Raw genomic sequence first — 23,491 nt, 5'->3', positions numbered from 1 at the left:
TTCTCTGATCAGCTTACCATCCTCAAGTGACTTCTGTGACACTGAAAGTAAAATCCAAGCTCCTTACACTGAGACTACAAGATCCTCCCTTGTCCGCTTACTGAAGGTGTTCTGGATTTCATCTCCTACTACACATTCTGATCCAAATGGGTGTTCTTTATGTTTCTTAAATACCCAAAGTTTTCATCAGTATTGGGGTCTTTGCATTAGCTCTTCCTTCCATCTGGCTCCTTTTGGCCTCAGATCCTCATTGTGGGCTCCTTCTTATAGTTCCTTCCCAGTTCAAACATCACTTTGTCAGGGCCACCCTTGGCCACCCACCTGAGTAGCTCCCTTTCATGTCACTCTAGCTCTATTTATACAAGTATATGTCTCAACCTGGCATGTTCTTTATTTGGTTTTACATTCATCACCCCTCTCTTCCAACTAGAATGTGAATTATAGGGGAGCAAGGATGGTGTCTTTTCCTGTTCCCTGCTATGTCTACATTGCTGAGCATGTGGTCTGATATGGACTAAGTGCTCAATAAATGTTTGTTGATTGAATGAATGATTGCCCTTATAAGGCTTCTGTGGTTGCTTCAGTTGAGTACTAATGGGGACAGGAGTCAAATGAGTGATTAATGTGGACTTAAATATTGTCTGACACCCAGAGTAGCATTTTTTTTTTAAAGTTGTATTACTTTGGGTACATTTTGGAAGAAATCAAAATAAAAAAACAAAAACTGTCCTCCCTCAATATTCTCATCTTGGTCTTGTACAGCTTGTACAGCTTGCTACAGATGACAAAAACAAAATGCAACTTAAAAACAAGATATTCTTGTGTCTCAGCTGTGTGGTTTTTCTTGGGTGGGGAGCTCTAAAAGGGCAGGGCCCAGGCTCAAGCCTGATAGCTGGACAAGCTCACTTCTCCCTGTATTCATCTCCACTCTGGACCCTTGTCCAGCAGCTCCACTTCTCAGAATGCCCTGCTTTTCCTTCTTCCCTGTCCACATCTGATCCATGCTCAGACTGAGCTGTCCTCACCTTCATCCAGTGGCCAGGTGAGCATAGTTAATTGCTCTGGGTTAAAATCCTGGCTTTGCTACTTACCTGTGTGTAATCCAAGGCAAATTGTTTACCTTCTCTGAACTTCATTATTCTCATATGTGGAGAGGGGATGATACAATATCTACTTCCCAGATGGTTGCAAGGAATAGATGAACTGCTACTTGTGAAGTGTGTTGGTATAGTGCCATATGCATGCTGCATGTGCTCCTATGACTTAACATTACATCCTTTCTGCACTAACCCCTAAAAGATGACATTTTCCTCGATCATTTGGTTCTTGGAAATGTAACTTTCAATTTGAAACAAATAATTTTTATTCTAAATTGCCAGCTGTATTATATATGTATTATATATGTCTCCTTCTTCTGTACCAAGAAGTGTTTTTTTTTTTTTTTAAGAGCAGGAACCATATGACACAAAAATACAAAAGCACTTTTTACCTTCTTTCTTAGAATGTTCCTAGGCCCAGACTAATAATAACTGCTAGCATTTGTAGAGAGCTTCTCATTTTGCTACTGCTACTACTGTTATTACTACCACTACCACTACTATTCCTTCTAGTGCTACTATTACTACACCATTACTACTTTTGCTATTACTCTTGCTGCTAGTGCTACTACTGCTATTACTAACACCAGTCAACAATGGATAGTTTCTGGGAAAGGCAATACTGTATGCAATTACATTTGTTACCTCACTTAATAATCACAGTAGCCAATGAAGGAGGAAGTGCCCAGAGTAGTTAGAAACACAGGTTGGAAGTCTTTGAATGTGAGCTCCAATAAAATTGCTAGCTATGAGATTCTGGAGAAGTTACTTAGCTACTCATGTCTCAATTATCTCAAAATAGGGATATTAATAATACTATGGAATCACTGAGATAATGTAGATGGAAAGTTTTTATAATAATCTGAGTAGTGTCTGGCATTTAACAAGCACTCAAGTTATTGTTGATATTAAATACAGTTTTTGGTGTATTTAGGGGTTATTTGTCCCCCTAATGTCCAGTCCTCTCTGTGCCCCCAAAGCGTCATGCTTTCTGCACATCTAGTTGCATATCCTTTAGGACTGAAATAGTCTTTTACTTCTTCGAATTTCCTACCAGCTTAGACACTACTTTAGAGGAGAGGAATGAGCCTTGTTCAGTGTTGTGTCCATATTACCTAGCATAGACCTGTCACATGGCTAAGTTTTCAATAGACACTTGTGGAATAGAGAAAGGACTGAATTTTTTAGCCAAATCTTATGGCAACTTCTTATAATATTTAACACATGTACCAACCTTGTAAGACATTCCTTCCATGGTTCCTTTCTTGCTTCCCTTCTTCCACAGCAGCCAGCTTCTTGTTTTCCCCATTTTATGGAAGAGAAGATAGAGACCTATGATGGCATGTAAACTGGTTAATCAGACAGCTTTTTATTTTCATCATTTAAACAATGACCTTATTTTATTTAAATTCAATTAATTAACATACAGTCTATGATTAGTTTCAGAGGTAGAATTCAATGATTCATCAGTTGCTTATAACACCCAGTGCTCATCACATCACACGCCCTCCTTAATGTTTATTGCCCAGTTATCCCATGCCCCACCCACACCCCTCCAGCAACACAATGGAATATTACTCAGCCATCCAAAAATTGAAATTTTACCATTTGCAATAATGTGGAAGGAACTAGAGGGTATTATGCTAAGCAAAATAACTCAATCAGAGAAAGGCAATTATCAGCCACAAGTAGAGTTTAAGAATCAGATTTTTATTGGAACACTCTGGATCCATAACTTTAGACTCTACATACGTAGATCCATAATATAGACTTAATAAATACTGGGCAGACTGAATTGCAATTTGGGAAAGTCAATGAATATTCTTGAATGATCAGGCTTATTCTATCCCTTGACTTGAGAATAGCATTTTGGCATTATCAGGGAGAGAAAAAAATATAGAACCTCTCCAAGTGCCACTGGAAAATCCAGCCATTTGAATCAATGAGTACACAACTAACCATGTCTGTGTGATAAGAAAATACCTGAGTGCCTGTGTTTGGGCTCTTGGCTGCCAACTGTGTTGACTGCATGACTGATTCACATCAATGTAGGGAAATTGCCTGTTAATCTTTTATTACCATGTTCTTGTTCAAAGAACTACTGTTCCTAATTTGCCTGTAGTGTACAGATCTAATAATTGAAAGAACATAAAGTATTGTTTCTAGCTAGAAAGCAATCTCCTGGTTTAAATTTTTAAAATATCACACACACACACACACACACACACACACACACACACACACACTTATGTCTTCATTATAAAGATAGAAAAATAAATCATACATTAGAAAATTCAGAAAAGAAAGAAAAGGGGAAAAAATCACCCTTAATTCTGTGACTTTTACACCATTACTCTTGGCAAGTTGATGATTTTTCTTCCACAAATATTTCCATTTATTTTTACGTTTTTATTTGTACTATAATAGTATTCATACAAACTTACCTTTCTATTCTCCCTTAACATTTTTTTAAAGATTTTATGTATTTATTTGATAGAGAGAGAGATCAGAAGTAGGCAGAGACGCAGGCAGAGAGGGAGGGGAAAGCAGACTCCTTGCTCAGCAGAGAGCCCGATGCAGGGCTCGATCCCAGGACCCTGAGATCATGACCTGAGCCAATGGCAGAGGCTTTAATCCACTGAGCCACCCAGGTACTCCTCCCTTAACATTTTAACAGAATAATTTTCCTTATAATACAGTTCCCATGGGCATAACATTTAAATGGTTAAATATCCACAGACCATCATTAATTTTCTGGTTCTCACTACAATGGCTTATTACAACTCATTCTGATTTTCAGACAAGTAGCAAAAGATATGGAAATGCAGGTTTTTCTTTGCCATTGATCAGAGCTCATAATATTGTGTCATTGTTGGGCTTGGATTGTATGATCATCACTGCAGGTGAAAATAGTTACAAAATCATAACATCTTTGTGGAGGAACCCAAGAGGTCATTTGATCCAATTATCTCATTTTGCAGAAGAGATTGACACCCATTCATCTATGGGATGATGGACCCAGGTGAGAAGATGTGTGTTATTTTTAAGAATAGCAAGGAGAACAGTGTCACCAGACTGTACCTGACAAGGAAGAGACAGCAAAGATGTAAGGACAGAGGGAAAGTAGTTGTGTGGGGATATGCTGGAAGGCAGCTCATGTAGGGTTTTATGGTTTCTAGTATGGACTTGGGCATTTACTCTGATAAGGTGGAGAGCCAATGGCACCTCTCTGGCTACTGCGTTAAGGTAGAGGGAAAGAATGGAAACAAGAAGATCACTGGGGGCAATGCAGAAATATAGTCAAGAGATGATGGTGGGCTTAGGCCAGGGGGGTAGCATGGAAGTGACCCAAAATGGTCAGTTTCTACCTACATTTTATTTTAATTTTTTTCCTACATGCATTTTAAAGGTTGAGGTAAGAGTAGTACGTTGATAGTAGATGGGATGATAGTGTGGGGGGATGGGTTTCAGGTGGAGTATGGGGGATAGAGAGGATTGACTCCAGGTTCCTTTGAATGCAACAACTGAATACACAGTGTTCCCATTGCCTGAGACTGGGAAAACTTCAGAAGGAGCAGATCAGGGGTTCTAAGGGGAAGCAGGGGGAGGGCAAAAGCAATAATTCAATAATAAATTAAGTGAGAATGTGTGGAGTTTGAGGCATTTATCAGACATTGAAGTGGAGATGTCAAGTCAGCTGTCCATCTGGCCAGCTTGATAGTCCAGTCTAGGATGCAGTAGAGAGGTATAGAGATATGAATTTCCAGGTTTCCTGTGTTGGATGGTGTTAAAAGCCATGAGAGGAGGTGAAATCACCTCGTGGTTGAGAGAAGATTAGTCAGAAGGCGGACCAAAGACTTTTTTCAGAGAGATGAAAAGGATCCCATGCAAAAGACCAAGAAGAAGCATTGGAGAGGTGCATGCTGCCCTGCTACATGGAGGCACTGTAATATACTGAGCCATTCTACTAGGGAACAACATTAAGCAGTCTAAGCTTTCTACTCCCTACAGTTTCATCATGCTCCCTTGTGTTTCTCTGGCCTTTCATACAGAGATCAGCTATGTGTTAGTACCTGGTGGGCTGGTGCCCTAATACTGAGCCCTGAGAATACCTCATGAGATCTCTGGCTAATCAGTATTTTATATAATTTATTGCAATTAGGCTTGAAGTGGGCCAAAGTTAACCTTTACACTGTCTCCGATGAGAGAGAAATCCATTCAATTCAATCCAATAATCCTTATTAATTGTGTAAATTAGCTATAAGTTAGCTGCAAATTAGTTATCTATACAGGGTAATGAATAGTATAAGCAGTATTGGCAGTGAGCATAATCTACTTACAGGAATGAACTGCTTACAAAGGCTTTCGTGTCTTCATTGTTTGGTTACAATGATGGACACTCTAGTGCGATGGTTTTAACCTCATCTCCCAGATAGCTGACCTCATACACGCTGTAAAGGAGTTTCCGGACAGAAGAGGAGGTGAAATCACGGCCTCTGGGATCATTCAGGCCCATATTAACATCCAAGCTCCTACTCTTTGGTGGTGTGCCCTTGGTTGTAACAAGCCCTATCTTGACAATAAGCATATAGTACTAATATTTTGGAGAGTTTTTAAGAATTAAATGAAATATAATATCTAAAATATATGTCACAGAATATGTTCTCAACAAGGATGAATTCCTCAACTTATCCTGTCAGATTAGTCTTCAAAACTCAGCACAATAGTCTCCCCCTAGAAAAGGAAAGTAGTCAGCCCCAATGGCAAGGATTGCCCCTTTCTGGAATCTCAAACAGCTTGCAAAGTTTGCCTCCATTTTGTGCTGCTTCACTCTGTCTTAAGATGAAGTTAGGTATTGGCATATTTCTCTCACCCAGAAAGGAACCTCAGTCTCACTCGTGTGTGCATTCATCCCAGGTCCCCTGGAGTGGTGTATGGTATACAGTATGTGCTCAATATTCTAATCTATTATATTCACTCTATCCAGAGAATTCCAATGTGGATCTGTTTAATTAGTAATGAGGTAGCTGAGGTTCCCACGTGCATTTGAAGGTAATACAATGGCATTTTTTTTTGTAAATCCTTCAAATTCATGATCTGCCTCTTTCTATTTGCCTGAATTAAGAGGTTGACTTGAGACTATTTAATGGGATTTCCTTTATTAGATGGGTGTTCCTCTATCTTGGGTAATTAAAAACCACCACCATCTATACTGAGTACCAACCACAAAAGCTGCTTAGAAAGAAAGATATGATTTTAACTTTTCATGAAGTCTGGATTATTTTCACTTTCTTTAACTGAAAGTTTCTCCCACCACCTCGTACACACACACACACACGCACACACATGTGCACACATGCAGGTCAACAATGAATCACTTCCTAGGCTCATTTGTATAGAAACTGACAAACTCTGGAAAAAGGGCAATACGATTAAGCACTAGGTTTTTCAACCTCAGTTTCCACCTCTTTATGAGCTTTTGGACAGGAGAAAAAAATCTGCCTTGCCAAAGAAATATCTGTGATACGGTCTTAATCTGATCATGTTTCTGTGCACATATCCTGCCTGGAATAAGATGCTTCAAATTAGTGAGTATTCACATGGGACCATTTTTGTGTGCTGTGCTAAGAGGTGTGTAAAATAAGTAATAAATCTTAGACTGTGTACCAGAAATACAAAGCTATCACTTACTGATTTTTTACCGTGTAGCAGGTACGATGCGAAACATTATATAAACATTTTTGTAATTATTTTGTGTTCTCCTAACAACTCTGTAAGACAGAATTTTCTCTTGCTTAGTTGGCATGTGAAAATGGGGTCTTAAAACAGTAATTTAGTCCAATCAAGGTCACATGGCTTGTAAATGGTAGAGCTGGATCTCAAATCCACATTTGCCCATTCTAAAGTCTGTCTGTATTCATACCTACCACTGAATACTTATTTTATAAAAAAGACAAAAAACCAAACCAAACCAAACCAAGCAAACAAACAAACAAACAAAAAACAAAGATGAAATGGTCACAAATAATGTTCTGCAGGAGCTCTCAGTTTAGTAGGGGTGAAAAAAGTAACTGTAATATAAAGGAGAAAGTGGGATCTTGGGAAAGATGGAAAGAATGCTGGCTGTGGATGTTCGGAGTGAGGAGAGATTGTTTTCCTCTTACTAACTCCTTCAGTTTCAACCAAGCCATCACCTCCCTCAGAAAGGCCCTCTTGATTGGCTAGTGCTGCTCCTCTGTGCCCCTCCCCTATGCCTATCTTGTGGCACAGTCACACCCATAGGTGCTGAGTGCACAGGAGGTCAAATTGCTTGACATGCAGTAGACACCAGAAGCATCACTGAAGGGGAGAACAGGGTGCATGCTTCAGGGAGAGTGCGGTGTGTAACATGAGCCCTGGGGGACAGAGAGGACGTGTTTGAAGGTTTGACATTGAGAGTGGCTGCCTCAAGAGCATTCTCAACAGAGAGTCTTGTTTAAACATGCAAAGACTGGCAAATGCTGAGCTTTCATGAAGAATAGTGGAGGGTGGTTTTGTTTGCCAGCCCAAGGTCATGAAGCACTACAGTGGGATAAAACTCAGGCTGTAGGCTGAGGTCAGATATAGAGAATCTTTAATATTAGGCCAAGAGATACCCGTTTTTTCTTCATAAATAAGAAGGAGGCCTGGAATGTTTTTGAGCAGTTCTGTGACTTAATAAGACTCATTGGCTATAGGCCTTAAAATACTTAAGGAGGGAGCAGGGCACACTGGAGAGTGCTTTGGAGCAGACATAGATTTGGGTTTGAGCCCCATTTACTGAGTAGACTCAGGCATGTAACAGCTGTTCTCAAACTTACTCAATTGCTTCATCTGCAAAATGGAATATTAAGAAACACCTCTGGAGTCCTTGTAGAGATTAGGAAAGGGGCATGTCTTGTGCTTCTCTTTGTCCCTGGTAAGTAGCAGGAGCTCAAGAAAGCATAATTATTAACAATATAACAGGTTAGAAAAGAAGGAGATGGAACAGGAGGGCTGGAGAGTTTCTAGGAGGAGTTTGAATCTGGAGGAGTTTCTAGGAGGTCCTTGACAGAGAAGTGGCAGTGGTCATGGAGGAAAGAGAGAAACCTGCATATGACCAGAAAGAGTCAGAGTTGGCAGGAGGTGACTGAGATAACCATGAACACAAGTTGGACTCCTTCTGTCAAAGATCTCAGGGTCTTATTTCAGAGACAAATTTCATGCATGGGGAGAATTGAGGTACAGGGCCCAAAATGGGACAGCATGGAGTAGAGTGCTGGATACACAGAAAACTCAATAATGAATCACAGCTAAAACAGCTGATTTATGCCAGGAAGTGTACTGGAAGCCAGCATATATTTTCCTATTTAATACTCATATTGGAGATAGGAAACTAAGATATGAGGGATTCAGTAATTCAGAGGTCAGAAATCTGATAGGTGGCTGAGGTAGAAGGCAGACCCACATCAGTCTGATTCCAGCGTGTGTGCTTATAGTCATTCAACTAGTGTATCAACATGACTGTGAATTCTCTAAAAAGGAATTAAGTTGGGTCTTAATGTGTGGGGAGGGTTGTCATTGAGAGGAGGGATCCTTTGAAGCAGAAGAAAGAATGTGAATGATACACTGGGAATCAGCTCTTTCTATCTTTGGGGCAACAAGGAAACTTGTATCATAGGCAGGGTTATATTTCATATTTTTGTTTATCCTGGAGAAGAAAAAAGTAATGCAATTCTTGGTTTTCCAAAATGAAGTTAACTACAAGGAAAATATATTTCCTGAACAACTTCCAGAAAATAGTATGTTTATATAGAACAAAATCAGCAATTAACTGAATTCAAAATTTTGCAGAAGTGGTCATGTTTGTAGCAAGATTTAGGAGTGTTGTATTGCTCTGAAATTTAGCATTAGTCTCTATTCTCTGCCATCTTCTCTATGTTGTTACCATTTCTTTGCCACTCACTGGTTCATAGGAATTTATTTCAGTCTTGAAATTCCTTAGAAACTTTTCTTATGGGTTCTCCTTGCCCTGCTAGTGCTTCCCATCACTGATCTTGTATACACACCATTACCACCATCCCAGGTACAGTTGAGTCTCATTATTCTCATTTTCGGTAGTTATGTTCTCTAAAGACATCATGAACACTAAATTAATGAATAGTGAACAATTGTTCTTAGGGGAAATATGCAGTTAGGTTCCTATAAGCTTCTGGTCACAACATTTTCATCAATGGATCAGTACATAAATTTGCTTTATGTGTGTTTCTACTTAAAGACACCTTATTTAATATATATTATTGATCTACTGACATTGATCTCATGGCCAGCAGGATGACAACTCATGCTTGAACAAAGCTTATCTAACAGCAGTGTTTTCTCTGTAAGGTATACCATAGTCTTCTTATGATTAGGAATGCTGGACAGCACTTCAGCACTACCATTGGGGGCCACTTTAAACAGTAAACCAACAAAAAGCATAAAAATGAGAAAGATGTGGTGCTAAATAGATCATGAAAAGGATAAGTAAATAGATCATGAAAATGATACTTGTTTACAGTATGAAAGCTGAAACCAGAAGACAGAGCACCTCATTGTCACAGCTAGGAATATGCACAGTGGATGATGCAAATTTCTCATCACTCCGTACATGTCAATGAGTGACCTTGAAAGTGCTATATTGATTTTGGGGTTACAAATAAATATTAGCAGTTAAGAAAATCCAAAAATATGGAGTTCACAAATAATGATGACTGACTTTATTTACTATGTTTCATAGGGCTGAGTTATCACATTGCACTTGGCTATAAGGGGCTGCCATGTAACAAATAACTACATCAATGTTCATTTAGCTTCAAGTGCTTTAAAATGAACCAGGGCTCCATTTGATCAAACCTTTGTGTTCTTAGGTTTGCAAAACAAGCTTCCTAAATAAGTGAACCTTTTTTTTTTTTTTTTTCAAGCAGGGTGAGTATACTAAGAAGATATTGGGCAGAAAAACACTTTATTTTATTTACTACTGAAGCTATAGGTATCATAAGTATGGTTGTCTTCATGGTAAATGCTTACATCACTGTCAACAGTTTGCCAAGTATGCATATAAATTCAATTTTATATGCAGTGAAAACGGAACGGAAGCAGTGAAAACGGAAAGTTTAAGTGCAGGGGAGAAAAGTTTAGGAAATTTGCCTTCCAGAAGACTTAATTTATCAGGAGTTTTAAAAAGAAAAAAAAAATCAAAGATTAAATGGTCACAAATACTGTTCTTGAGTGTCAGGAATGACTTTGTCATTTGGCTGCAAGGGACATGCAGCAGAGGCCCTGTGGGTTGTGTATGAAGACAGCCCCCAAGGGTTTGGAAAGTCCATATTCATCCTGAAAGAGGACTTATTTGTTCAGTTATTTGCTTGTTGAGTAAAAGTGACCTCCACAGAACTGTTTTTAACTGTTTCTCATGGAGGGTCGGTTAAGCTGTTTGATGGTCCCAGTGTGTTGGGTTAGCAGTAGAACTGATGTCCCCACATGCTCTGTCTGATCTTCTTGCTCCACAGTTCCATAGTCTTCAGTGGGTCACTGAAATTCACAGTCAAATTCCTTGGAGTATCACCCCAGAGACCAATGCGATAAGACTTTGGCATATTTTTCATGTCATCCATGCCCATTTCCACTGTAGCTATAGCTCGCCTTTCCTATATATCCACTAAACAAAATGTCATATACCTGCCTCTGCATTTTTGTATCCCATAATCAACATTCATGCACTTGCTTCCATTTTCTTACCACCTGACTGGGAAAATCCATCCTCAAAGACACAGAATAGCCTTTTTTGGACTCTGACTTCACAGTGAACTCTTCTTCCCTACATGACTAGATGTACTCAGGCTCTTTCCAGCTCTGAAATCCTAAGCTTATGGAGTGTTATCTGCATCACTTCTCTGCCATCCATTTTTATCCTTGTAGGCAGTCGTCTTACAGATATTTATGTAGCATCAATTTTGGTTGTAGTTCATCCATATAACTAGATTACAGTGTCCTTTGCGGGGCAGACTAATTTCTAATTTCTCTTTTCCTTAGCCTTCTTAGCAGTAATATGGGGATAATAGCAGAACTACATTGCCAAGTTGTGAAATTAAATGAAGAATTGTGAGACAATACTTTGAAGAGAGCCCTGATTAGAGAATATGCTTAATTCACTATTGCCATTTTATGCTTCTTTGTATCTTCTGCTTCCAGGACAGTAAATCATAAATGTTCAGCTTCTATTTAGAGTGGGGTTTTCTCATATGTCTATTTAACTCATGCAAATTCAATTATATACTCTTTTGTTTAGAATTAGAATACTATAAAATTTATTTCTGCATATATACTACTATTTACATTGTATATTTATATGTATATATTACTAAGGCAGATTTTATATTTTATATATAATATATTTTAAAATATGATATTATATATTATATTTTATAATATATTTAATATGTATTAAATATTATTTATCATATAAAATCTGACATATATGCCAAAGAACACATATATTATCTTTTTTTGGGCAATTTAAGGGATTCCCAGGGGTAATTTTAATTATATGTCACTTTTACATGTCATATGAAATTCAACTCCATTACTATGTGTTAAGTGCTTTCCATACATCGTCTCATTTAAACTTTGTGTCCATTCATTTTACAGAAGAGCAATTTAAAACTCAAGGAGTTTCATCAATCTATCCAAGGTCACAGAGCTAGAAAAATCAAGATTTTTAAATCTTACAGCCTGAAACCCAATCCTTTGGCCATTCGTTCCTATCCTTATTGACTGCTTTGGGCTGTGGGTTACGGGCATGCTCCCATGTGAGCAGTGGTCAGTGGTAACAAGGGAGATGGGAAACTGGTCATCTCTGAAAATGTGGCCTGTCATTCACTCTCATGGGAGCTTTGTTCAGCCTCCATGACCAAGGGCGTCTACTGGAGACTGGGGACACTAATCTGACCCTCTGGTTCTCTTAGGGACATCTAGTGTGTCCTGCACGTAAATGCAAGCTGTGGCTGGAAGCCAGTACTTGACTTGGTATCCAGTGGCTGATCTCAGCCACGCTCTGATTTCATCAGCCTGATATCACCCAGTGCTCCTTTTATTGCTCTCAAGGAGACATATCCTGAAAGTACCAGATGACATTGTTCTAGGTGAAAGTTTACAAGGACCCAGTCCAGGAATATTTTCAGCCCAAATCTGAGCTCTTGATTTGATTTGACTTGAGAGAGCAACTAATTGGAAGAGAGTTGGCTCATGATTTAGGACTTGCCCCAAACTTTGTTATCCAAATAGAACAGTAACTGCCAGTTGATTAATTCAACAAACGTTCTCTCTGTGCTGAATCCCAGGCATAATAAGTTTAACAGGACTTTATCTTTGCACTCAGTGGATTATATACCATCTATATTCCATAATAAATTCCACATTTCCTTTGCACAAAAGCAAACTACTGTATGGTTTGCTTATTGTATATAAGTTCTGTTTGTCTGACCATGTTGGTGATGCCTGTGTTGACTAGAAAGGAAGAGAAACCAAAGACGTGAGGCAGGACAGGTGACAGAATGCTCACTGCATGAGGGGTTAGAAGTCTCAGTTCAAATTTTAGTCTGTTCCTTATTTGATGTGTGACCTGGGACACATAATTAAATCTCTCCAAGCCCTTCTATTTTTAATGCAGATAGGCCTATTATTTTCCTCATGGAGTTCTTGTGTCATATTTGGAAATATTCTTCAGAGTACTCTATGAACTGTAAGACATTTTTTATTTCACATGAGGTTAAATGTACTGTATTCTATTATAGCTTATATTTTGGAAATCTAGAAATCCATCTTTTGTTAGCTATGGTCTTTTCTAATTCACCAGACTGTTAAATTAATGAGCCCATTCCATCCCTGACTCTTGGGTAAATGATAGCTAATGGTCATATTTTCTGTCTTTTAAAAGCTGGCAATTAGTTAAGCCCATAGTGATTAATTTCCCCGGAATGGATCAGGCACCCAATATGATTATTCTTGCCAAAGCAAGACTTTGAGAACATTTGAGAAAGGATTTCAGTTCTACCTTTGGATAAAGAGGGTCAACATGCAGAACTGATGGGATCTATATATGATAATCCAGTGGTTCGCAAGAAGTATGACAAGCACTATTGGAAATTTGGATTCATTCCAGCACATCTGAACTCACCTTCTATCTTCTGAAATCAGGTTCTAGATGTTATGCAATAGTCTTTCACTTTAGAATATGCAGTTGAGTTAGTATGGATGGTAGTGTTTTGGTCTATTGAGTTAGTGTAGATTGTCATGAATGTTTTGACTTACTTTCAGGCAACTAAGTTTGGTAGGAAGTTTATTTTTTCTTAGCAATGACTCTGACTCTGTTATTCAGGATACAGGGCCTATTAGCATGAAGATGTCAATATCCCAAGTAAGAAAATATTAATCCATAAGAGAAACTGGATGACAGAACAGCCATGTTTAGCTGCATGTGTTTTGGAACCAGACTCAGGTTTAAGTCCTGGCTCTGCTGTATGAGCTGCGTGATCCTCAATAAATTCTTTAACCTTTCAGAGTTTTATTTTCTTCATCTATAGAATAACATGAGAATAGATAATAATATCCTCCTTGTAGAGTTGCTGTAAGGAGTAAATATGATAATAATGTAGAATGCTCAAAATGTTTACAATTTTCACTGTCATCACCATCACCATCATCATCATCATCATCATCATTGTCATCACTAATTTCTCCATCATTGCCACTATCTGCCTTGACTTCCCTACTATTATGTACTTGGTTCAGTGGAGACCATCCCAGTACTTCCATTTCATGCCAGCCCAGATCTTGCCATTTCACAGCAGAGAATGAATCATTCCTTTTGTGTCTTCTAGAACTTTTCCTGGCTCAACCATCTGAAGCTAACTGCTGAAGATAGGAGTAGATTATGCTTTTTGTATCTCCATAGAAAAGTGGCCCAAAACTCACCTGAATCTTCAAAATTCTAGCAGTGGGAAGTAAAATATGGTTTCAGTGACAGTTGTAATGCAGTACTTCTTTTGCTGGGACTTCCTTGTTCCTCTCTCACACTCATACATAATGGTGCCTGGAATCCCAGAGAAAGTGTCATTCAAGCTCTGTGACATTAGCCTCCTGGACTACTCTGTGGCAATTGCCATTTGCTCACTAGCTTCCAACTTGCATTCTCTCTTTTACTCATTCATCTGTTCTCTTATTCGTATTCATCAGTTACTTTTCACATGTTATGTAACAGGCTGTAGCTATAAAGGAGAGAGATGATGGCTGTCCTAATGAGACATTATGAAGGACGTCATCAAGGAAATAGATGATTACAATTCAATATGATAAAGGAAACCATGAAACAGTGAATCATAGAAGATCTGTCTGATCTGACTTGGTGGATAAGGGAAGGAATGTGGAAATAGTTCATATCGGAGTTAAAGAGAGACACTGCAAGTGGTCCTGTCTGAAAGAACAGAATGAGGCTCAGGGGAATTCCATCTTCAGGCTCTCTGCAAGCACCAGCAATCAGTTGCTTTCAGCTGTCTAGTCCTTTCTATTTTTACTTCCTCTTTTCTTGAGAACTTGACCAGATACCTGAGACCTGTGGCAATGCGAATGACAGCCACTGGCTAATCTTGTAATCCTTTCTCTGAAGGCTTTGAGTTAAACCTGTGTTTTCATGCAAAGATGAAAAAAGAACAGCAGGACCCTCTGTGACATGAAATAGTGAATCCCATCTTACCTGAAACTGAGGCAGGTCTCTGTCTCTGGCTCTGTCCTTCTCCCTCTGCTTCTATAGCCGAGATGAATTGAACTTGAGACTTCAAATCAGAGGTAAAGTGAGATGCCTAGAATTATATAGAAAGTTGATAGCAGGCACAAGAATTAGAGACAGATTCCAACCAAGTGAGCAACACCCTTCTGTGCATAATGAATTTCAGAGCTTCCAAAAATTTGATCATGTTTTTCTTGTACCTGGAATGTCCTCCTCCATGTCCTATGAGACTCATCTCAAAGGATACCTCCTCTGCATCACCCCCAATCCTAGGAAGGATTAACTTCTTGCCCTTCTGTGCTCCTAAACTTTTGTTCAGACCTCTCTTTCAGAGTTTACCTTTCCGTGTTATACTTGTGTTATGTTGAAATGGTAAAGACTATAGAGACTGGAACCATGTGTTAGTCATCTTGGTATCTTCAGCACATGCCAGGTCCTTGTGAAGCTTGCTGAATGATTCAACAAACAAATCCCAGAGAGCAAACCCCTCATCTAATTTAAGTCAAGTTGCCTTTCAGTTTAAAGCCATCTGCAAGGTTCTTTTTGGAAACTCCAGAGAAGGTCATATCCCTTCCAAACAAGATTTTATCTTGACAGTATTCATGGAGCTTGGGAATAGAGTGGGCCTGGCTACTGGGTCACATGCAAGTAGAAAACTCTTGTGATAGATGGGCAATAGATGGTCATCAAGCACATGGAACTTGATAAACCAGTATTTTTACAGAAGAAGTCACAAACCATGATTACCCTAGTAGATAAATCAATCCCAGGAATCCTCTTTTTGTCTTCAACAAGATCTCCTTGTTTAATCCTTCTATCTTCTTGCAAGTATCACAGTGCTCTCTGTTGCTTTCCATTATAGTTTCAAACAGACCAGGGGTCTGAGTCTGGATCCACATGGCTGGGTCTATGATGAATTATTTCAGAGTCTGCGAAGGGGTCTTTCCCTAGTATGATGTAGCCTAAAATCAGTGTAGCAGAGATCTTGGAGTCAGAAGAACTGGGTTCTAATCCTGACACCATAGCAAGGTTTGGGCAAGTTACATTGCTCCTCTGACTTCAGTGGGGTGTTTTCCTAGAAGGGTTTGGAGAAAATTCAATGTGCTAACAAAAACAGAAATATTGGGTGTATATTGGGCACTTCATCACAGTGAGGTCCCCTACCTCCTGGGAAAGTGGGGAAGGTAAGCTGGACAAGAGATGGGGAGATAATCTTTTTTGAGACTGCTGAAGGCTGCTGAAGGAAGAAGCATTTTGCGCTAAAGCCCACTTCTTCTGTACCTACTTGTTTCCTTTTTTGGCTAGAGGCAAGGGTTAGTGTTGTCCCCTCTAATAGGCTAAGCCACCTCATTTCCCTTCTGCCCTTACTTCAGCTGCCTGAAACCAACAATTGTTCTTTTTCTGAATGGAACCCCTGTGGCCCCCCCCTTCCCACCACTGTGGTGGTTTGGGCCCTCCCCCAACTCTCCCACCCCTGCTGATGCTGTGAGGTGACCATTTCCCAAATACCAGGAACTCAGAGGGAGTACCGCAAACAGCTACTCTTCTATGACTTTGGCCAGGGGCCTTGACCCCAACAGCACATCCTGTTAGAACAAAATAGGTACTGAAAACAATAATTATAACACTGAGCACCCCTCCCTGTCATATCCCCCACCCTGTGAATTTCCCCAAAAGGTGTTAGGTGAGGATGAGGAGGGGGAAACCTTCTTGAGGGCCAGGAAGGCTTTCAGAGCAGATGTTTTCTCCCTCCCCACTCCTTGTTCTTGCATTAAGAAAGGGGCATCTATTTCTTTGAGTTGGTAATCTATGCACATAGAATGAAATTTAAAAGGTACAAAGTGGCATCCAGTGAAGACCTACTTCCCATCCTTTTCTTCCACCTTAAATTCTCCACCCAAGAGCCAATTTCCTGTTCTCACTTTCTTGTGCATCTCTGCAGCACATAAATTTACATTTGTTCACCCCAAAAGTTGCATGATATACACATGATTGGGTACCTTGCCTTTTGTATTTAGCACTATATTCTGAAGTTCATCTCTAAAACTCTCTCCTGATAAACAGAAGGATAGTATTCATTTACATTTATGACTCAGAGTTTATTCGAGAAGTCATCAGCTGGTCACTTAAATTGTTTGCAAAAATGCAATGAATAACTTTGTGCATACATCATTTCCCCCAGTTTTGTTCTAACTCTGTTAAGAAAATGTGAGGGTGGAGGTGCTGTAAGCTAGCTCAGGGAGCACAAATACCTGGACTTCCTGGAATGTTCCCCTCCAGCTTTCCTTGTCCTTCTGGGGAACTCTCACTCTCCTTAAGCCTCTCTAGACCAGCACCACCAGGGAAATTTGCTCCCACATGTTTTGGGTTTCTAGGCAGTGGCTCCCAAACTATAGCTATGGAAGTCCGACCCTAAGGATTTGTTAAAACCCATATCGTTGGGCTCTTCTTAGTCCCCATTTCTCATTTAGGAGGTTTCAGGTGGGCTCTGACAAATTACTGCTTTGGTGAGGGTTGCATTTGAAGAAGTATGGATTCAGTGACTTTCCTGTCCACTGCTTAGCACATTGCTTACTGACAACCCAGGCCAAATGTCCCAGGCTGGTTTAGATCCTCTGAAATATTCACCTAGCATTCCTTTTGGGGCTGAAAGTTCATGAGGACAGGAAGTGGCCAAAAGTTTATTACACATTTGGTCTTCAGGGCTTGACAGAATATAATGGGTGAAAAATCTTAAATACAGTGGATGGACAGTCCATATGTGTCAAGTGAATCAATGCACTGGAATTATTAGTTTTTTTTGCACTTTCTCTTACAATGTTAAATTCTCTAAGGCTATGGCCTCTAGGTCCCTAAATATCTCTCTTCTCCATCTTCACTGACACCAGCTGGTCTCAGTCACTGCTCTATTGTTCTAACTGGTCTTCCCATTTTGACTCTTACTCTTCTTCTAATCCTAGAGACAGACAGACTGATATTTTAATAATGTAGGTTGTAAAGATTAGCAACTACCTTTATTTCCATCAATAGGGGTTTGGTTAAATAAATTATCATATATCCACGTGGGTGTGTAAACGATTCCCTAATTTTTTCTTATAGTTACATGCACACTCTCTCTCTTTTTTTAAGATTTTGTTTATTTTATTTTTAAAAATTTAATTCAATTTAATTTTTTCTCATACGCTCTCTTACCATTGTCTTCAGTTACTTATGGCATTGGAACAGCAAGAGAGTTTGTTAAGACTTCCAAATCGCTGTTGCATGAATCATATTCCTACTAAAGTTTTTTTCTTTAATTAATAGCCTTTTATTGACATTAATTGTGTCTGGAAATTCAATAAAATATTTGAGGATTTTAGGGTACTCATTGGTGAGGTATTTCTTGTGGAAACCGATAAAGAGTCTGCAGAAACAGGTCAGGGAGGATTTTGCTGGCTGTGCTTGAGAGTGTGGGCCTTTTCTACAAGCAAGAGGAGATGTGAGATGTACAAAGTGAGAGAACTGTGGTTGCCTTGCATTTTAGAGAAATTTCTCTGGCTAGAATGGGAGCATGGATTTAAAGGAAGGGAAAAGAACAGTCAGGAAACTGTCAGTAGTTGGGTGAGCAATGACTAGGGACTTAGCTCAAGAACAATGGTAGCAGGGTTGTAAAGGAGGGGAAGACATGGTGGCAAAATTCACAGGGTTTGGTCTTTGCCTATGGTATATGTGTATGTGTGTGTGTGTGTGTGTGTGTATAACGTGTGTAAGAGAGAAAGCAGGTATGCAGTTGTGCATCTGTGTGCACTCACATGTGCGTAAGAGAGAAAGCATGTGTGTGCTGTGTGTTTGTGGTACGTGTGTATGTTATGGAGGTGATGCTTCTGAGATTTGGCATTGTGCAAAACACCTCCTTAGTTCCTGGTGTGTGTAACTGGATAATGCAGTGTGTAACTGGATAATGCGGTGTATGTGTCTACTCTAAAATAATTGAAAAAGCAGCTTTTGGAGAGGCGAAGGTGCATTCAGTTTGGGCCATGTGGCGTTTGAAATACTTGTAAGAGAAGTTCTGCAAAGAGTTGGATATTCCAGTCTGAGGCTCAAAAAGAACTCAGAGCAGGACTGATACACACTTGAGATAATGGGATGCTCCGATGGGTCATCCCGAAGAGCACGGGCTGAGATCCAAAGGGTTGGGAGATCACCAATGGTCAGGAGCCAGAAAAAGGGCATGGACTCCACAAGGAGACAGGGAAGGAATCATGAGAAAGAAAAACACAAGAGCGAAGGACAGAGGAGGACTATAATCCAGGGGACTGTGGATGAGGCAGTTGCTGATAATCGCTGGAAAGAAACCACAGTGAAATGGAGCAAAGACTGAACAGAGTGTAGGCAGGAAGGTGAAGCCAGGGAGGAGGTCAACCCTATCAGTAAATTCAGACTCAGAAAGACAGAGAGCAATGAGGCTACATACCCACAGTGGGTTAATTGAACATCACTCAGTCTTTGCTCTGAAAACTGAAGGATTATGTAAATATTTTTATAATACCATTTTATCACTTTACTGCTGAAAAAAAATCTTGAAATCATTTTTTAAAAATACACTGGACTTTGGGGCCCCTGGGTGGCTCAGTCTGTCAAGTGATCTCAGTTTAGCTCTCGATCTCATGGTGATGAGTTCAAACCCCGTGTTGGGCTCCATGTGGGCATGGAGCCTACTTGAAAGAATTAACAGAAAATAAAAAATGTAACAAACCCCAGACTTCAAAAATTAGAAGGAAATATTTCAAGGTTGTCCTTTGATTTTTGGGGGATTTTCTTCTGAGCTGCTTGGCAATCATTGTGGGGAAACAAGACCAGTGATCAGTTTTAAATACTGTTTAAAGCATCTGCTAAAACCACCTGGCAGTCAGATTCATTAAGGGTTGGTGTTGAAAGGGGCTGCATAGATTCCCTCCCTCAACCTCACTCTGCAGCTGGGTGACCTTACACAGTCATTTTACCTCTGAGGAAGCTGGTGTGGTTTTTCTTTGGTACTAAGAGGCTCTAGCATGAGGGCAACTCTAACAAGGTTTATTATGCTTTGACAGCTGGGAAGGACTCCATTAGCTTGGCCCCAGTGAGGCAGAGCTCAAGAAGGAAGTGATGAGAACATGGGAAATCCTCTCCCATCCACACCTTTGCACTTAATGCAGCAACCTGCTGTTCTGTGCCAGGCTCCAACTGCCAGCATATCACAAGCTACACGGCTGATTAGATTTCTAAAAGTCTTCTGGCATCTTACTTTTGCAATGGATTTCTTCAAGGTCAAAATAAAATTGCTTTCAAAACCATCCATAATGTAAGGCAGCAAAAATTCTAAATATATGGATTCACAACTGGATTTCGTTCTGAACTATGAGCTATAAATGTTGGTAAAGCAGTAGTTCTCAATCTTTAGCTACCTCAGAATCACAAAGAGAGCTTGTTAAAACCCAGAATGTGGGGCCCCAACACCAGAGTTTCTGATTCAGTGAGTCTGGGGTGCAACCTGAAAAATTTGCATTTCTCATGCGTTCGCAGGTAGCTGATGCTGATGCTGCTGGTCCTAGGACCACACTTTGAAAAATGCTGGTGTAAAGGAAAGAACCCCTGGTCTTCAGATCCCAGGTGACTCATTGTCCCTGAGCCTCAGTTTCCTGGCCTTGGAAATGAAGACAAAGTGGTCTGGCTAACTCAGAGCTTAGCTTTTTTTTTTTTTTTTTTTTTTTTTTTTTTTTTAACAAAACCAGAAAGAGAGAGATTTTAAAAAAAAAAAAAGGAAAAAAGAAAACCAAGGTCATGCATTTTTCCCCCCTTTTCCCTTTGGCATTTTCTTCCAGGCTGTGCACAGGGGTCAGGGAGGATGATCATTGTAAGCTCATGCCCAGGTGTTTGCTAAATGATCTGGTAGTCACAATTCATTCAATCTCTGTTAGTAGGAGCTACAGGAATCACTTCCTCCAGCCTCCAAGTACAGCCAGGTAGCCTCGGGCAAGTCCTTCACTCCCCTGAAAATCTCTCCTTCCTGATCTCATTGTAGGTTTCTACCCCTACAACCAGCTCCAGTTAAGGTCTGTCTTCTTCCTTAAGACTTCAAGGATGGCAGCGCTGGACATATGAATTCATTGGGACCCAGTGTATCACTGAAAAGGAAGTAGGACTACTACAATGGCTCTGGGGATTCAGTGAAATCAAGGATGCCGATGCTTGGTATGGTTTTAGACACATAATAAAGAATCAATAAATGGTATATTGAATACTTAGAGATGCTTGAAACAGTGAAGTAACTGCGCAGTGAGTGCTGAACTGAATCGTGACCAAGTGGACAGTTGAAGGTATGACAGGGATAACCTAGACCCCAAGAAAAAGAACAAAAAGGAATCACTCCACATTTCCCTAGACAAAATCCCCTGAATGTTCCTTTGTGGGCAGCACCAGGCAGGTACAGGCTGCCCCAGGAAGATGAGGAGAAACAGCTGGTACATGACAGGGAGGCACCTGAAAATCCGTCCCTCCACCTGCAGCACAGCTCCCCTTTGCCAGATCCTAGAGGCAAAGAAGAGTCAGAGGGGCCAAGGAGGGAGGGGGAACAAGGAGCGAGGGAAGGAGACTTCGCAATTATCTCCCTGAGACTGTTTAGAATGTAATGTTCCTCTCCGCCCCCTTTCCTTTCCAAGTTGTAATTTTCTTCACAGAAAGAACACAATGGAGGACGTATTCGAGACTGCAGAGAGTCTGATACTAACTCCAACAATCCCAGACACGGGAACAGATAAGGAGAAGAGAAGAAAAACAGAGGCAATTTATTTTTTTTTTTTCCCTGCAGAGATTTCGGAAATCGAAGCTAAGAAATCCAGTTCCATTTGAACATTGCATTACCCGCCCACCTAATGGTTTCGGTATGATCTGTCCTCTGTGCTCAGTGCTCAGCGAGTTTCAATCCTTGTTTTCCCTGCCAGAGGGTCAGAACTCTACCCTGGGCTTTGTGCTTTAACCCCGATCCACTTGAGAGAATGGGGCTAGCAGTCTGGGTTGCATGGTTTGCTCTCCCTGCACTCCCACGTAAGTGTTTAATTGTCCAATTTTCTTTTTGCTCTTCTTCAGAAAGTGGGGAGGGACTCGTGGCTCAGTCCCAGGGCACCAAGTGTCCTCACACTGCAGAACAGAGGTATAAGAGGGACTCTCACTTCTCTATCTTCCTCACTGCCTATTCCCTCCATCCCTGCTCCCCCACCCCCTCCACCCCACCACCCTCTACCCTTTTATTCCCTCCCCTGCCACTCTGTGCCTAGCCTAATTTTTCCCAACCTTTTAATCTTAAGCCCAAATGAGCAGCCAGGCTGCATTTGGACACATATCACTGAGTCACTCTCCAGAAAACTGGTGTATTTCCTCCAGCAGAACACAAAAGCATATAGAATCAGAACATCTGTTTTCTTATCTTCTTCTTTGTACCTGTCTGATGGAGTGGTTTTCTTAGGATATCTCTTGGTGCCATTAAATAAGTTCAATGCTGTCCTCCTAAACCATTGTTTTCCAGAGGGTCCCATCACCTCCAAGAGTCTGCATGAAACAAAACATAGTCACCTCAACTGAGGGTTTCCTAGACCAGCCAGACCGCAGCGGACGCACCAGCTCACCAGCAATGCATGTGAGTCAGTCTTGTCCAGATGAGCTGAGCCAAGCCTACTTCAGGCCATCCAACTTGCTGGCTTCAGAGAAAAAAGAGATGCTTGTTGTTGAAATCATTGACATTTATTGACCATATACGATGTGCCAACAATTGCTAAATGCAGAGAACACAAAGATGAACAAAATAGGATCCCTGCCCTTGAATGTGTTGGAAGCGTTCACAATGAGATTAAGATGGGAAAATATTATAGTATCTAGTTCATGGAGGGGAAAAACTGCAACACTGTGGCTGTGCTAAAGGCAGATTCCCAGGCCTTGGTCATCCCTGATCCAACCATTTCTTCAGAGGAAAATTGGTAATCAGTGGAAAAACAGAAAAAAACAAAACAAAACAAAACAAAGCCACTTCCTTTCTGATCTCCACTTTTCCCTTCAAATTCTTTTGTTAAAGAAGCATTTGCATGTGTTTGGCAATCTGGAAGTTTTGGAGGAAGGATAGAAATGCACAAGGTATCAATAACATTGCACAGGTTCAAGGTCAGTGCTCATCAATTAAAATGCAATTATAATTTCAAGTTATAGTATCCCTCCTCAGATGATAATCTGATCCACTGGACTTTAAACTCCTGAGCTTTGAGACTGTGTTCTACTCAAGATTGTATTGCAGTACCTAGCACGTAAATGAGTAGTCTACACAATTAGGTATATAATTTGCTTTTGCTTTAAGAGAACCATTTCTAAAAGGTAATCCTTTGACATTTTCTTTTGTTTTATTTGTTTGTCTTGTTTTGACTTTGTTTTATTTCTTAAAATATTTTATTTATTTATTTGAGAGAGAGAGAGAGCAAGCATGAGTGGAGTGGGGGGCAGAGGGAGAAGCAAACTCCTCACTGAGTAGGGAGCCTGACATGGGTCTCCATCCCGCTACTCCAAGATCATG

The 23,491-nt window shown here is 40.2% G+C and overlaps 1 long non-coding RNA gene across 1 annotated transcript; it reads left to right on the top strand.

Moving 5' to 3' along the window:
• The first annotated feature begins 20,469 nt into the window (after positions 1–20,469).
• LOC116877046 lies at positions 20,470–23,290 on the top strand. The gene is made up of 3 exons (XR_004384515.1): positions 20,470–20,547; positions 21,746–21,981; positions 22,462–23,290. It is a non-coding gene; the product is annotated as an uncharacterized LOC116877046 (long non-coding RNA).
• Positions 23,291–23,491: the final 201 nt, after the last annotated feature.

The sequence above is a fragment of the Lontra canadensis genome, unplaced genomic scaffold, assembly GCF_010015895.1.
Source record: "Lontra canadensis isolate GAN:19392208 unplaced genomic scaffold, GSC_riverotter_1.0 scaffold49, whole genome shotgun sequence".
Taxonomy (NCBI): Eukaryota; Metazoa; Chordata; class Mammalia; order Carnivora; family Mustelidae; genus Lontra; species Lontra canadensis.
The sequence above is the reverse complement of the archived record's forward strand: the minus strand, read 5'-3'. Positions and strand labels throughout refer to the sequence as shown.